General features: G+C 39.3%; 1 protein-coding gene and 1 long non-coding RNA gene across 9 annotated transcripts in view; both read left to right on the top strand.

Moving 5' to 3' along the window:
• LOC134219559 (neurofibromin) overlaps positions 1 to 14,258 on the top strand; it is a 124,194-nt gene that overhangs the window by 63,800 nt on the left and 46,136 nt on the right. The gene's annotated exons all lie outside the window — the stretch shown is intronic.
• LOC134226104 (uncharacterized) lies at positions 2,363 to 2,969 on the top strand. Its single transcript, XR_009983399.1, has 3 exons — positions 2,363 to 2,528; positions 2,589 to 2,774; positions 2,832 to 2,969. It is a non-coding gene; the product is annotated as an uncharacterized LOC134226104 (long non-coding RNA).

Here is a 14,258-nt window from a genome sequence, read left to right on the forward strand (position 1 = left end):
AAACTCAAATCAAGATTTATCGAGATTCCTCCTAGGATTTTTTAAAATTCCAGAGGTGCAAAATTACCACAGGAATCAAGCCCTGTACTTGGTTTTAATGGACATTTTATTTTATAATAACGGTCTCTCAGACCTGTACGTGTTATCTGTAATATTTTATAGACTACTGGGCAATACATTGCGACTTCATGGACTACCAAAACACAAAGTTTGCATAAATTGCGTTGAAAAGTAAAAAGTTATCAAGGAGTTGCCTTGGGGGGGGCATATTATACCGTCTTACCCTACTTGGCTGTCAAACATTTCCCGCACTTCGAATTTCTCTTTTCATGCTGCACGAGGGTGCATAGTCATGCAGTCATTGACGAGAAAGACAGCCACGTGCTCGTACCACCCCCAGTAATAAAACCACCCACCTAGGAGAAAAAGCCGAAAAAGCGGTTTCCAGCTGGATGGGGGAAATATTTTTGTTTTAAAACGACATCAACCAATAGCGAAGACATAATTATATCCCGTGTATGCTTTATTTGGTTGATTTGCTTAGTTTTAAAAACTGCTTTTTGCAACATTTTTTTTACCAAGAGGGGAATCGACGATTTACTCTCACGTTCTCTTATATATCGTCTCTTGGGGAAAATTGTTGCAAAACGCAGTTTTTTTTTGAAAACTATTGAATTGAAGCGAAGTACAACCAAATAAAGCATCCACCGGATATAATTATGTCTTCGCTATTGATGATGAGTTTTGAAACAAAATATTCCCATCCTGCTGAGACTGCTTTTTCTCCTCGTGGTGGTTTTCACTGGGTGGTATGAGCACGTGGCTGTCTTTCTTATCAATGACTGGATGACAATAATTTGAACCTTCCGATGGTTTGTGGGTTATCAAGTGTGTTCGCCTAAGATGAATAATATAGCCAGTGATGAACTTAATTTAAAAAATAAAATCACTTAAATAAATATTTAAAAAAGATGAATATAGGTACTGATACTTGTAAACCATATACCTTTGAATACTCTGGGCAATGGCACATCCGCGATTTTACGGTGATCGAAACTTGGATTTGGGTTTGCCATATTCAAATCTTAGTCAGCATCATTGCTATAGGTTTTCCACAATGGACAACATAAGATTAGTTTACATAAAAGGCAATTTGTGTTGTTTATTGTGGATTATAATTTTGGCATATTTTCTTTATAGGTCACTTATTGGCCAAAAGCTAATCAAAGACAAAATGTTTACATAATCAATCAGAACACATTGATGATAATCAATTAACTATTTATAGTCGTCAGTCGTTCACTAAACATATAAATTAACATAATTTATTCATTATCCTTCCCAATTTATTTCCATATTTCAACATATTTATTACGTGTGGCTTAATTCGATATTTTTTCTTCTTCCTCCTTTCATTGCGCCTGCCCGCAAAAAATAAACGATGTTGTGTGTGTTTGGATTGTCTAACCTTATATATCAATCGCCATCAAACGTCACTAACCACCACTACCAAAACCACCACGTCATCTTTAATGTTGACCACCAAATTCCATTCTAAAACTCTACTCGTTTTACATTTGTATGAAAATTGTTTAATGCTTCAAATTTACGTTTTTTATTCAACTTTTACCAATGAACGTATAATTTTCATCGGTAATTCTTAAACAAATAACTGATGTGCAACTCGATAAACGTTTTTAACTGTTCCGGCTAAATTGGCAACACTGAATCTTATCAACATTATCCAACACACACATGCTTGTTCTTCCTTTGGTTCTTTCTTGATTTACCATTCGATTCGTCTATTGTGTGTTTGCGTTTTATGTTCCGTTGTCATAACACAACGCAAAAACATGATTGGTTAAATCGCGCTGGAACGTAACAGTGTTCAAAGACGCTCGTCTGCGTTCAAGACGCAACGATCGTTCCGTTCCGACACCGAAGGAAGCCAGGAGAAATCCGCGAATAACCGACCAGAAGGTATCAAGTAACGTTGTCTCTCTCTCTCACTTTCACATTGTGTCTGTTGCTACCAACACCGCTGCTCGTTTTACTTCTTAATGTTTCTGTCTCTATTACACTTGTATTGGATATGCAGAAAGTCAGATCACGTTACGTTGATGTCACATCGGACAATTTATTTTGTTCTTGCGTTTTAAACCACTTCACCATTGTATAGTCACGTGTAACACACCCGCTTCAGATGTGTGTTTACATGTATGTATATGTGTGTATGTTATTACAAAACCAGCAACAAACAATGCAGAACTTGAATTTTACAGCTACATCTCAATAGTAGATACTTTTTAGCACGAGGATTAAGTTTGTGAACTGGATCGCGATCTTCGGTTTCTAAGAGTCGAATGTACTGCTTGATCCGGAAGTTTTGCCGGACTCTTCGACGCAAGCCCTGGTCTCAACGGTGCTGGCAACACTGGTGAAGTACGCCACTGACGAAGCTGAACTGCGCGTTTTGTATCAGTATCAGCCGAGGGATCAGTCGTATTCCCCAAGGTGTTTCCGGTGATGTAGTGGTTTATTAGGTTATTTTGAAAATGTAGGTTTAACGACTTTCCGTATCATCGTAGTCATTCCTTGCTGGATCAAAAGTGAACAACGTGCTCTCGGTATCAAACGATCAGATCGTGCTGGCATCAGTTCAAAGCATCATCCAGAATATGCTGGCAACCGAAGATGCATCCCAGCAGCCTCTTCATTTCTTGCAGAGTTGTGGCTTTGGAGGCTTATGGCGATTCGCAGGGCCGTTCACGAAGGTAAGCTCCAATGGCATGCCGAAGAGATTTCGCGTTAACATCGTTTATTTATTTCAGTACAACATGATGGTCGAATCGTCGGAGCTGTTCGTCAACTGTTTGGAGGCGATGGTCGAAACATGTCTACCGGTGGAAGAGAACACACCGATGCCCCCGTCGCCGAGACGTACAATCTTAGCTCCAGCCTGAGCAGCCTGACACTGGGGTCCCGACGGACAAAGGTTCTTCCTCAAACTAACTAACCCCTCATCGATGTGTAAACTGTTGGTTGTGTTGTTGTCTTTTGCTATTCTCTTTCTCTAGATGAGATTAGTGTTTTATAGTTTTCCGATTCTGTTTTCCCGGTCTATCTTTTCAAGTCCGTTAGTCTCTATTCTGATTTCCGGATTCGGCCTTACGGGTCTGAACTATGTGCAAACATCTTGCAAGTGGTATCTTGTGTTCTTCCATAACCCAGCGGTAAGACGCCCAACATCGATGCAAATTATGGTTCATATCTCGGACCAGTGTACGACGTTTTGAGTATAACGTGCTAGCTGCATGATGAATTGGTGTATATACGGTCATTTGTCTTGGAAACCTAGCAGTTGATGTGATTCAGGAAATCTAAAAAACGGAAGTCTCATACAGGACTCATATAAGACACTTTCATTTATAGTCCACTCGGCAGAAGTCTTAATGAATGTTATTCAAACGCATAGAACGTTTAATTTTTTTTGTCTAAATACTGACGAAGACATTCCAATCTCAAACAAGTCGGCGACAAAAAGGCCTAGCAAGCATCCATTCGAGGCTTTTACTTTGAATGCGAGAAGCAATTAGGGACAACCTTGCGAGACGATTCGGATAGTTCATTTCACCTGTTCACCTTGGCAGCTGTGACAGCTTGTTGAATGTCATTCGAGCTGACGATTTGCACTCCATGATTTCTGAACGATGGTCATTGAGAGTAAGTTTGGAACAGTGGCTGCAGAATGATTGAAGGTTATCGTGAAATACTTATTGATTCTTCGCACCAACGGACGGACAACAAGAGAGTTGGGGAGAATTTTAATGACAACATGAATCATGAGATCATTAGCAAATGAAAGCATACTCTCGACATGCAGTATATTGTTTGTAAAGATGATTGTTGAGCGATTTGTATGCACCACGCAGCATAGAACGATGCTTTAAATTGGTGTTCGTAGTCGCGGCAGCGACGCTGGCATACATTTTTCGCTATATAGCGAACGGAGTCCGCATTCCCCAGTTTTGCTTCACAGGGTAAACTCCTATTTGGAACGCTTGATGCGATCCAATTCAAGACAGCTTAGGAACATCTAAGAACAACAATATCAACAGGGACTGAGGATCAGAATTTTTCGCAAGCGTCAAGATAGACTTTTTCGCAATCTGTCATGATAGAGAACTGATTCGGGATGCTATTCATAATAAATTTCTTTCAGAAAGCTCCAAATGCGGGGAGCACTGGCTTGATGATGCATTTCAACTTGTTCTACACATCTGTGCAGTAACCAACACGAAAGGAGCGAAACAAAGCGAGAATCACCATTTTCTGTGGAGCTGCCTATCCGATTCTGTTTTTCGCACTTGTATACAAGTTTGATAAATTTGTTATCATGGCTTGTTGATTCAGAACAGTTTTGCCTATCTTTATCGTTGTTCGTTATCTATTGAGGCTTCTAAACCCTGCTAGATATTGAAGAAATGCAGCGAAAACAACTACACATAATCAATTCATCATCGACTTGAAAGCCGCATATGATACAATCAATGGAGATCAACTACGGCAGCTACTACACGCACATGGATTTCCGGTTAAACTGATACGGTTGGTTAAGGCGACGATGGATCGGGTGATGTGCGTAGTTTGAGTTTGAGGGGCATCCTTAGGTCCCTTTCAAACGCGTTGAGGGTCAAGGCAGGGTGATGGTCTTTCTTTGCTGTTATTCAACATCGTTTTGGAGGAAGTAATACGAAGGGCAGAGATTGACATGAGTGTTGATTTTACAAAGTTCATTCAGGTATTTGAGGCGGACAGAGATATTATTATGGAACGTAACTTTGAGAAGATTGAGGGCCTGCATCAGACTGGAGAGGGAAGAATTGGACTAATCATCACATAATAATTGAGACGAAATACATGATAGGAAGAGGCTCAAGAAGACAAAATGTAACCTAGAAATACTACAATAAGAGATCGAAGACGCCATCTTTTCAATCGAACCGTCAAAAGCGGTTCCATCGACTTGTTTACATTTTCACCATAAGAAGCAAGCAAAAGTTCAAGTGATGCCAGTATTATTTTCACGATTTCATGATTTTCATACGTTGCATTTCGACAGTTTTCACCTGCGGTCTCGGTTATAGGGTTGCTAATGTAACCCAACACGAGATGTATCGCTAGAAGAAATCGAAGCGTATTTGGGTCACTGGAATCCTCTTAAAGCTATACCAGAGATAGAATCGTGGCAGCATCATATGCTATGGACTCTGCAAACGCTCCGATCGAAAAGAATTCACGCCTACCAATTCATCTTTAAAATGCTCATTAGTAGACATGGAAAATGTCCTGTAGTTTTCGATAGAAAAGTGTTGCGTACCATCTTTGGGTGTGCAAATGGAACAGAACATTGGTACAAGCGGAGGCAAATGACAGAGTTACATTAGCTGTTGGGAGAACCATCGCCATGCACATTTTGACTGATCAGATTATTTTAGCACACCTAATTTTAATTTTATAAAAACGAGATAAAATTATACATCCAAACCTTATGTAAATTAGTTCCAGTGTATAGAACAGTTTAATTTATATAAACCCAAAAATATTTTTTTAATTTTGAATATTTTTTAATGTTTAATACGTACCAATTTACATGTTAAATATTCAGTCTGTTCGATTAGGTTCATATTAATAAGTAAAATTCGAATGTTATTTTTATTTTATAGGTAATTATTATTGTTGTTGAACTACTACAACAATTATTCGCTTTAACGTTTTACTTTTTGTAACTGCAAGCATGATCGGGTCAACGAACTCGTACATAATGACCGTTTGTCAGTGATCAGAATACTCATACTTCTCTCTACTTTTTCTTTCGATCTCTCCTTTTCGCCTTCTCCGCTATACAACGTTGAATCCTCACTTTTGTTGAAAAATCTTTTCTTAATTAATAAATTTGTTTACCCTGCTAAATTTGTCAAAACACAAATTAAAAATCAAATTATTGTGTATGCTTTAATGTGATAAAAAACAAATATAATACGCAACTAACACGTAGCCTTCTCAGAACTTAGATCACGACGGCTTTAGCGGCAGTGTTAGTTCACTCGCAGAGCTTCCTGCAGCAAAGACGGTACAAAACATCGATTTGTTGACAGTCCTACACATAATATTTGAAGATAAATTGAGCTACAGTACAATTGTTGAGTAATCATGACTATATTTCAAAAAAAGAAAAGAGTAGCATTTATTGCAAACATAAAGGCATACAGACACCCATACACATAATATCATGTACAAACACTGTGATTCCAGCGTGATACGTATTAAACTCTCATAAACTTATAAAAGTCCCATGTAAATAGGAAATCAAGCAATCATGCGACTGTTATGAATGTATAGTGTTAGTGCACGTCAAAACGATATAGGAAAAATGGAATCAGATATAGGAATCACATAGGAATCAGATGTGTCCAAAGATAAACTTCAATTGTATATAATACGACCTGAGATTATACCTTGACAGACATTTGATTCCACTGCGTCCCTGTACCATGATACCATTTTTCCTCTATGCGTTTTGACAGTTGGCACTGTACACCCACACTGGAATAACATTGTGTCCTTAGTATAACATTTCTGATCTAGTAAATGTCATTTGCTGTTTTTAATCAACGCACAAATCAAATGGTCTATACATTCTAAGAAAATTAAAATAAACTGATTGCAGTATTGAGGTGCATTTTAAATCGGCAATTGAAAGTGAAGTCGTGTTTTAAAAACTAAAAATTTTAGAATACATTTTTTTTCATCTAATCTTTTATCAATCTTTACATATTTTACGGTTTCGTCAACATTAGCCTTAATTTTTTTCCTTCTGTCATCTGACAATTAAAATCTATATTAACACATTTTAAATCTAACTTTACATTTATGTAACAGTGTTATCCCAGGCAAAGAGATATAGCACTTCGAGATTTATCATCTTTCATATTTTAACGAATTCATTGACTTTCTTTAGGTGATAAAGCGATCTAATGTTATATCTGTATGTCTGTGATGTTATTGTTTAAATACAAGCTCTATCATGGAATAAAGATCAAATTCATAAAATCTCTTCGTCGACTTGGGGGAAGCACGCATGCCTCATAACCTCATAACTTTCATTGCCCTTATATCCAATGTAGCTTGAATTGCAGTATGTTAATATTAGGTAACACTCAAAAGCCGATTTCAAAGAATAAACTGCTATATTTTTTAGTATTATCAAGCACCACAGGCGCACACTATCGAAGTATAGTATAAACATTAACGAATCAGTTTGTAGGCATTTGATTTTTTACCTTTATTAGTTCAATGAGTGTATTTATAGACCAGATTCAGTACTTCAACGGCAGCTCGACAGTTTTCTGGAAACTAACTTTGTACAATCATTGTAATGAGTTCAAAGGTATGCTTATTCAAAAAACTATTCACACAAAAGTCGGAGAAAACCTATACAGTCTATGAACTTATGATTACCTACAACATACAATAGATACCATACTGACACACGACTAGAAAAAAGAATAGATTAAGTTATTTAATGATACAGATATAGGCTGCAAACTTTAATAAATATTTTTCTGTCTATATGCGTTTATTGACATCCGAAAGCAGTATGATGAGTGATTCAAATTTTGACTTTTGTTCCCCATATGAAAATTACTAGGAAAACTTTTATTTTTTTGTGTAGAACCGTTCCACAGCGTTGCTCATTGTGCTCTTAAAATATATTAAGGAAATTGACGATTAAAGGTTGCATGAAGAAGAAGTCGAAGGATGATATTTGAAAAATATTGCATGGGGAAGCATACGGGAAGTTTTTTAAAACTCTTCTAAAAAATTCTAATTTCTAGGAGCAATTTAACGGTTAGCAGTACGGGGTTGGCAGCGTACGTTTGCATAACTGTTTCGGTAACAATCCTTTAAATATGATCCAGGATCTCGATAAGCGCCGCTTTTTTGTGTGGCTCTATCGTGTCATGGAATGCTCATTGAGTAGACTTTGACACTCTGGACACAAAGAAACTTAGAACAAAATGCAATCATAATTATCGTCACGAAAACATTGTTGCCCAATGCTAAAATCACAGTGTGTGTGGCCAAGCGGCAACCAGATGGCGGTAGTGCGCAAACGTCAAACACAAGCAAAATCGATGGAAGCGCCATCGGTGGCCGATTGACCGCCTACAAAAAATTAAATCAACCGTTAGGTGAACGATGGAGCATGTGTTGAGTGAGACGTCTGTTTCTCTGTGCTCTGGAGTTGTAACAACATTAATTAATAATGTTTTTTTACTGCATAGTTTCAAATAAAAGCATTGCTTCCTTGACACCCCTTCCAAGAAATAATGATGGCGTTGAAGTTTTTTTTCTTCACATTCAAATGATCGATCGCTCACTTTGAGTGATTAATTGTTTATTCTCACGATGATGAACAATTGAACACCTATTTTAAAAGATCCTAGAACCTATTTTAAAATGTGTACAAAAATGTGAGACACATTTTTGATTTATTTGGTATCCGATATGCTCAAAAGTTGTGTTCGACGGAATGCAGTCCTATTGGTTCCTATTTGACATTAAATCGATCGAACTTTGCGTTTCGAAGTTATGGCCAAGGACGTTTTTACGCAAAAAAGCAAAACGCCCAACCTGGATTCGAACACGTGATCTCTGGATCGGAAGCGGTGCTACACCATACCGGTTCCTACACTGGAAGTATTAATGGATTGAGAAAAGACATATTAGTTTTTCTCGTTGGTTATATACAGTTTCTGCTTGAATGATCATGCTAAAGTGCGCGCGGTTCGACTTTTGGTTAATTGAAATTTGGTGGGAAATTCCGTGAAATAACGTATTAAAACCGATTTACTACGAGGAAACAATTAAACACATTTTAGTTTTATTCACATGACTGTTGGTACAGATTAAGTAGTTTTTGTGACATCCGTGTTACCAGTTTATACAAATATGAAAGGGAATATTATTAAGGTGAAGCTACGAAATAGTACAAAACGCTAACACTCCTCCTTAATCTTAGCCCGTAGTATACAAAGTTCTCTCCGCGCAATCCCATTTGCGTCGACAATTTCAAGTTTCTAGTTGTCTAAGGGCTTCGTTAGCGCGTCGGCGATATCTCTTCAGAGAAAGGTACTGCAAAACTATCTCTCCTCCTTCACAAGGTTCCGCACGAACATTTCCTTGTCTCGATATGTTTAGATCGTATTAACCGCTCTGACCGTACAAAGCAATGCACGATTGATTGTCCTCATACAATACCGTCGAGTTGCTCTTGACGGAATCCAAAATCAGCTAGTAGCCGTCGTAACCACAACACCTCCTGCGTTGCCTCACTAAGCGCGATATACTCCAATTCCATTGATGAGAGTCGACGATGTTTTGTTGCTTGCTTCTCCAGGTCACAGCAGTGCCGGCCATTGTGAATACAAATCCTGATATAGACTTCAGGGTCTATGGTCCCAGACCAGTTCTGTCGGAGTAACCTATCAGTGGTACAATCCACTGAAGTTGAGTTTCCAATGGTACAATTGGTACCGCGAAGATATCTGATGCGCTTTTTGCCGTCCAGTCTGCCTCTGTTCTGTGATATTTTTAGCAAGGATTGAAGTAGCAACCGCAATATCAGGTCGTGCATTCACAGACACGATAACAACGATCCAACCAAGCTTCTATAGTTGATGTTGTCAGTTAGTGGTTGACTTTGCAAGTCACCACGAGCGTACTGCATCCATTGGCGTACGAGCTGATTTAGCATCTCCTAACCCAAATTGCCCGAAAACATACACTGTAGTTACAGAAACACGATCAACTTCGAGGCCAGAAAGTATTTCAATTCTCCCAATGCTGTTGCCTCAAATGACTTATCTCTCCATGAACTGATCTATCTCATCTTCTTCGGTACAACCAATAACAATACATCACGTAGAAGGTACAAACACTGCTTGCCGTTAACTTTCCGTATATACAAACATGGATCTGCGAGCTCAATCCCATCTCTCAACACTGTGTCCATACGCTGGTTCCAGCAACGGGCGGATTGACGTAGACCATATATGCTTTAACAGTCGACACACTTTTCCATCGCTGCCTGGTGCCGTGAATCCCGGAGGTTGCCTCATGTAAACTCCTCTGTCAGTCTTCCATTAAGGTAAGCAGTCTTTATATCCACATGTTTGAGAATCATCTTCTTGTAGCTCGCCACTGCCAGTAGGGTTAGGAATGTTGCCGCGAGCGACGGCGCATATACTTCTTCAAAATCTACTCCTGATCTTTGGCTACAACCCTGCGCCACCAGTCTAGCTTTAATTTGATCGATCACCCTGGCATTACGCTTAATTTTATACACCCACCGGCTGCCTAGATCCTGTTCACATCGGTGCCTTAGCAAGTGCCAAGTCTTCAGTTCTCAGAGATGACAGCTCCTCTTCCATTGCAGTCTTCCATTGATCCTTTTGGCACACGATACAGCTGCATACGACTTGGGTTCATTCTCCTCCTGAATTCGTACCGCGTTGGCCTCTTCGATCAATCGCACGGTGCCTTTCCTTTCGTATCACGATGCGAACGTCTTAGAATTCTTCATGACGATATCCTTCAAAATCAGATTCTTCCGTCTCATCCGCTGTATCAAACTCAGATGTTTCCGCTTCATTCCGAGTTCACGTTCTGGTTCACCATTAGAAATATCCTGATCTTTCGTTGTAGTCGGTAAACGGTTAATTCAAATTCTACTACATTCTCTCCGGTACCATCCTGCTATCATCCGTGCTAATCCGAAACATTCGACACAGGAACAACTTTAGAATACATTCGCTCTTGAAACTCTTTGACGAATTTTGCATCCCGGCTTATCATCACATTATCGGTTTTCGGTCGAGGAAACGGTACGCCTTTCGCCCATCTGTCAACCGAAAATATCATCCGCTGGCTTTTCTGATCGAGCTTCTTCCTCTTCTCTTTAGGTACGTGAACATAGGCGATAGATTCGAAAATACGTAGGTGCTTATATTCTGGCTTCGCCGTACACAGCACATAGCGCGTTTGTTAGTGCAGAACAAGGAAGACGATTCCGGTAATTGGCGGTATATCTCTCCCAATACCGTTTATCCAAGTTAGCATCACGTAGTAGACAGCGAGTCATTTCTATCAACGATCTGTTCATACGTTCAGCTTTGCGTTTTGTGGACTGTACGGCGGCTGCAGCAAAATCCTTCCTTCCGTAAAAACGATTTCAAAGATACACTGGAGTATTCTCCTCCGCCGTCTGTACGGATAACCTTCGAGGTCTGAACTGCGTTCGAGCTAGTTGGACAAATTCTGGATCTTCTCCTCGGTTTGAGATGTGTGTTCTAAGAGGAAAATTACACATCTGCTGAAGTCATCAATGAATGTCAAAACATAACGATTTCCGCTGGGGTGAAACTCTTCCCACATAAGTCGGAATGGATCAAATCCGAACAACAGCTCTAGACTTTGATAGAGATTTGCGAAATGGCAAACGAGAAAGCTTGCCTTCGCAGCAAGTACCGCATACCGATCAATTCCGCAGTCAATCATGTTTAATCCCGTTCTAGACCTTCTCGAATGATTCTTGTACAGTAATTCGATAACTGCAAAATGTTTACTTTTCAGCCAACGAATGCCGTTCGATAACTGCAACGATTCTAGACGTCAAACGGTTGTCAATCGACGTCAGATGTAATAAAGTGCATCTAAATGTGCAGCGCAATGCAGCTGTCATTGAGTTTGACATCAGTTTGAGTTTAGCGGTCCGATAACCAAACTGTTGCAACTATCAATTGCAGTTAAAAGCTGCAGTTAAATGACTTGCAGTTATCGAACGTCTATCTGTAGAGGAGGGCAAGAGTACGCACTAGTTTTCAATCGATCATGTGGCCCTTGAAGCAAGCTTCTGCATATCAAATCAGTGTCGATGATTTATGTACTCTTCCTTTATGTTACCCAGTGGAAAATATTTAAATTATATGCTTTTAGTAGAACCTCATTGCAAGACAGTGAAAACGACTCACCCACCGGTGGGGTAAAAGTGCGCATCGGGTGTAAGAGCGCATTTATCCAATCATGTATGGTATATATTAACACAAATAAGAGTTAATAACAATTAATTGATGTTTAATGAGCATATATTAGGAATGTTTAAAGATTAGTAACTCTTAAAGGAGGGGTCCTAAAATGTACTTATATGAAAAACCATTGTTTTTATATATACAAAAACTACAGAGGTAAAATATATATCTTTCGCTGGCGTATATAAAGGCATTTTCCTTAAAGAAAGTCCACCAATCACGTAACGTAAAATTTGGCTATTTCATCACCCTTCCTCCTATCTTACACTATTTGTAAGAACTTTTATATGGATCGTCACACATCTCACAACCCTCCTAGCTAAACGTTGCGTAATTTATGAATGTTTTTTGATTAAATGAAATTATCATTTAGATGAAATTGTGTTTTCGTACTATGTTTAGGTGTACAAGTCCTAAAACAATTTCATTATTTCGCTTCAGTGCTTTGTTCGCTAAGTCCTTTCTAACACGAATTATTCAACTTCAAAAACTTGTGATAATTTCAAATTCTGTCCTTTTTCTTAGTTGTGGATCTTTACGCTTTGTAAGAAGTCGTATTTCGCCGGAGATACGGGTTTGACATCATAACTTGAAGATTCATACGCGTACTTCTCCACCGGTTCCTGGTACTTTTACCCCACAGTCCCAAAATTATTCAAGTAATGGTTTTGACTTCTTGAAACCCAACGGATTTGTTTTGACCACAAAGTACTCTACAATGGTTATCGAAATGGTATAATGTCACCTGATTGAACGTACATATGGTATAGAAATACTAGTTGGGAAATCAATTATTTTAAAAACACAAAAGTTATCTAACTCCATATCTCTTGTTGTTTATTCAAATCGTTTACAATTACACATGATAATAGTTGGCAGAATACCTGTCAAACTGATGCAGTGCTGCTAGTTTATCTTTTTTTATTACTTCAAAAAATCGAAAACGTACTCTTACCCCACGCGCACTCTTGCCCCACTCTACTCTAATGTCTTCCATGTGCCGATGTCCTAGACGCCAATACTTGATATGCTGACATTCATCCCGATGGTTCGCTTGCACCAGCAACGATTGTTCATTCCTTCGTTTCAAATGATACAGGATTCAGCACGATGATATCATTTTCCATTATTTACACTCACTTTCGCTGAACGTAACTTGAAGTCCCTCGTCAGCAATTTTGCTTATTGATAGCAAGTTGTTCTTCAAATCCGGCACATACAGAACGTTTTTCAACTTGAGATTTACAGGGTTACTACCACTACCAAGCGTTCAAACAGTCACGACACACTTTTGATAGCACTTCATTTCCTGCTAGACAAATAGTTTGCTTTCGTGAAATGTCCACTGCCGTAGCTTTGACACATCACCAGTCATATGGGAGGTACACCTGAATCTAAATACCAAAGTTCATCTTCTTTCTTCGGTCGAACACAAAACAAACCTCACTTTCTTCTTGGCTTGTTCATTTTCTGTTTGGAGTGCTTGCAACCGGCCAGCCTCACCGCGACCGTTGCGACTGTCACCCTTTCGCTGCTGATCAGGTACCATTTGCGGCAATCTCGCTGAAGTGCCCTCCCCGCCACAATAATGACACAGTTTTGATTAGTGCCTGTCTGCAAAGCCCGTTGTGGCATTTCTGCAGACTGCTACTATGTACTTCACCACTACTTCGCCTTCTCCACTCGTCTAAGAGTCGTCCTTTACGAAATCCAGAGATAGTTCTTCTTCCGGCCTTGATTCGAGTGGACATTATTAAAGAACTGTATGATTCTGGGAGACTCGAAAGGATAATTGACACCAGCCAATGGTCAGTCATCGTTTCCCTATCCCAGCGAGGCGATTGTGCAGCATTGTTATTTCGAAAGATGATCAGTCATACGTTTGATCCAGCATCCGTAGTGAAATTCACTCCGCATCAAGAAAACTTCCGCACATCGATTTACGTTCATGATGCGACTGTAGCGCAACCCACACCTCCTTCGCGGTGATCATGACGTATACAATTGTGTGTCTTCCAAAGGAGCCGATGACGGACTGTGCAATTCCGTCTTTGTAGCCACTCATTGGTTCTGATGGTCTTTCTCCTTTAACAAATCGGTCAGACC

This window comes from Armigeres subalbatus, chromosome 3 (assembly GCF_024139115.2).
Source record: "Armigeres subalbatus isolate Guangzhou_Male chromosome 3, GZ_Asu_2, whole genome shotgun sequence".
NCBI classification, from domain to species: domain Eukaryota; kingdom Metazoa; phylum Arthropoda; class Insecta; order Diptera; family Culicidae; genus Armigeres; species Armigeres subalbatus.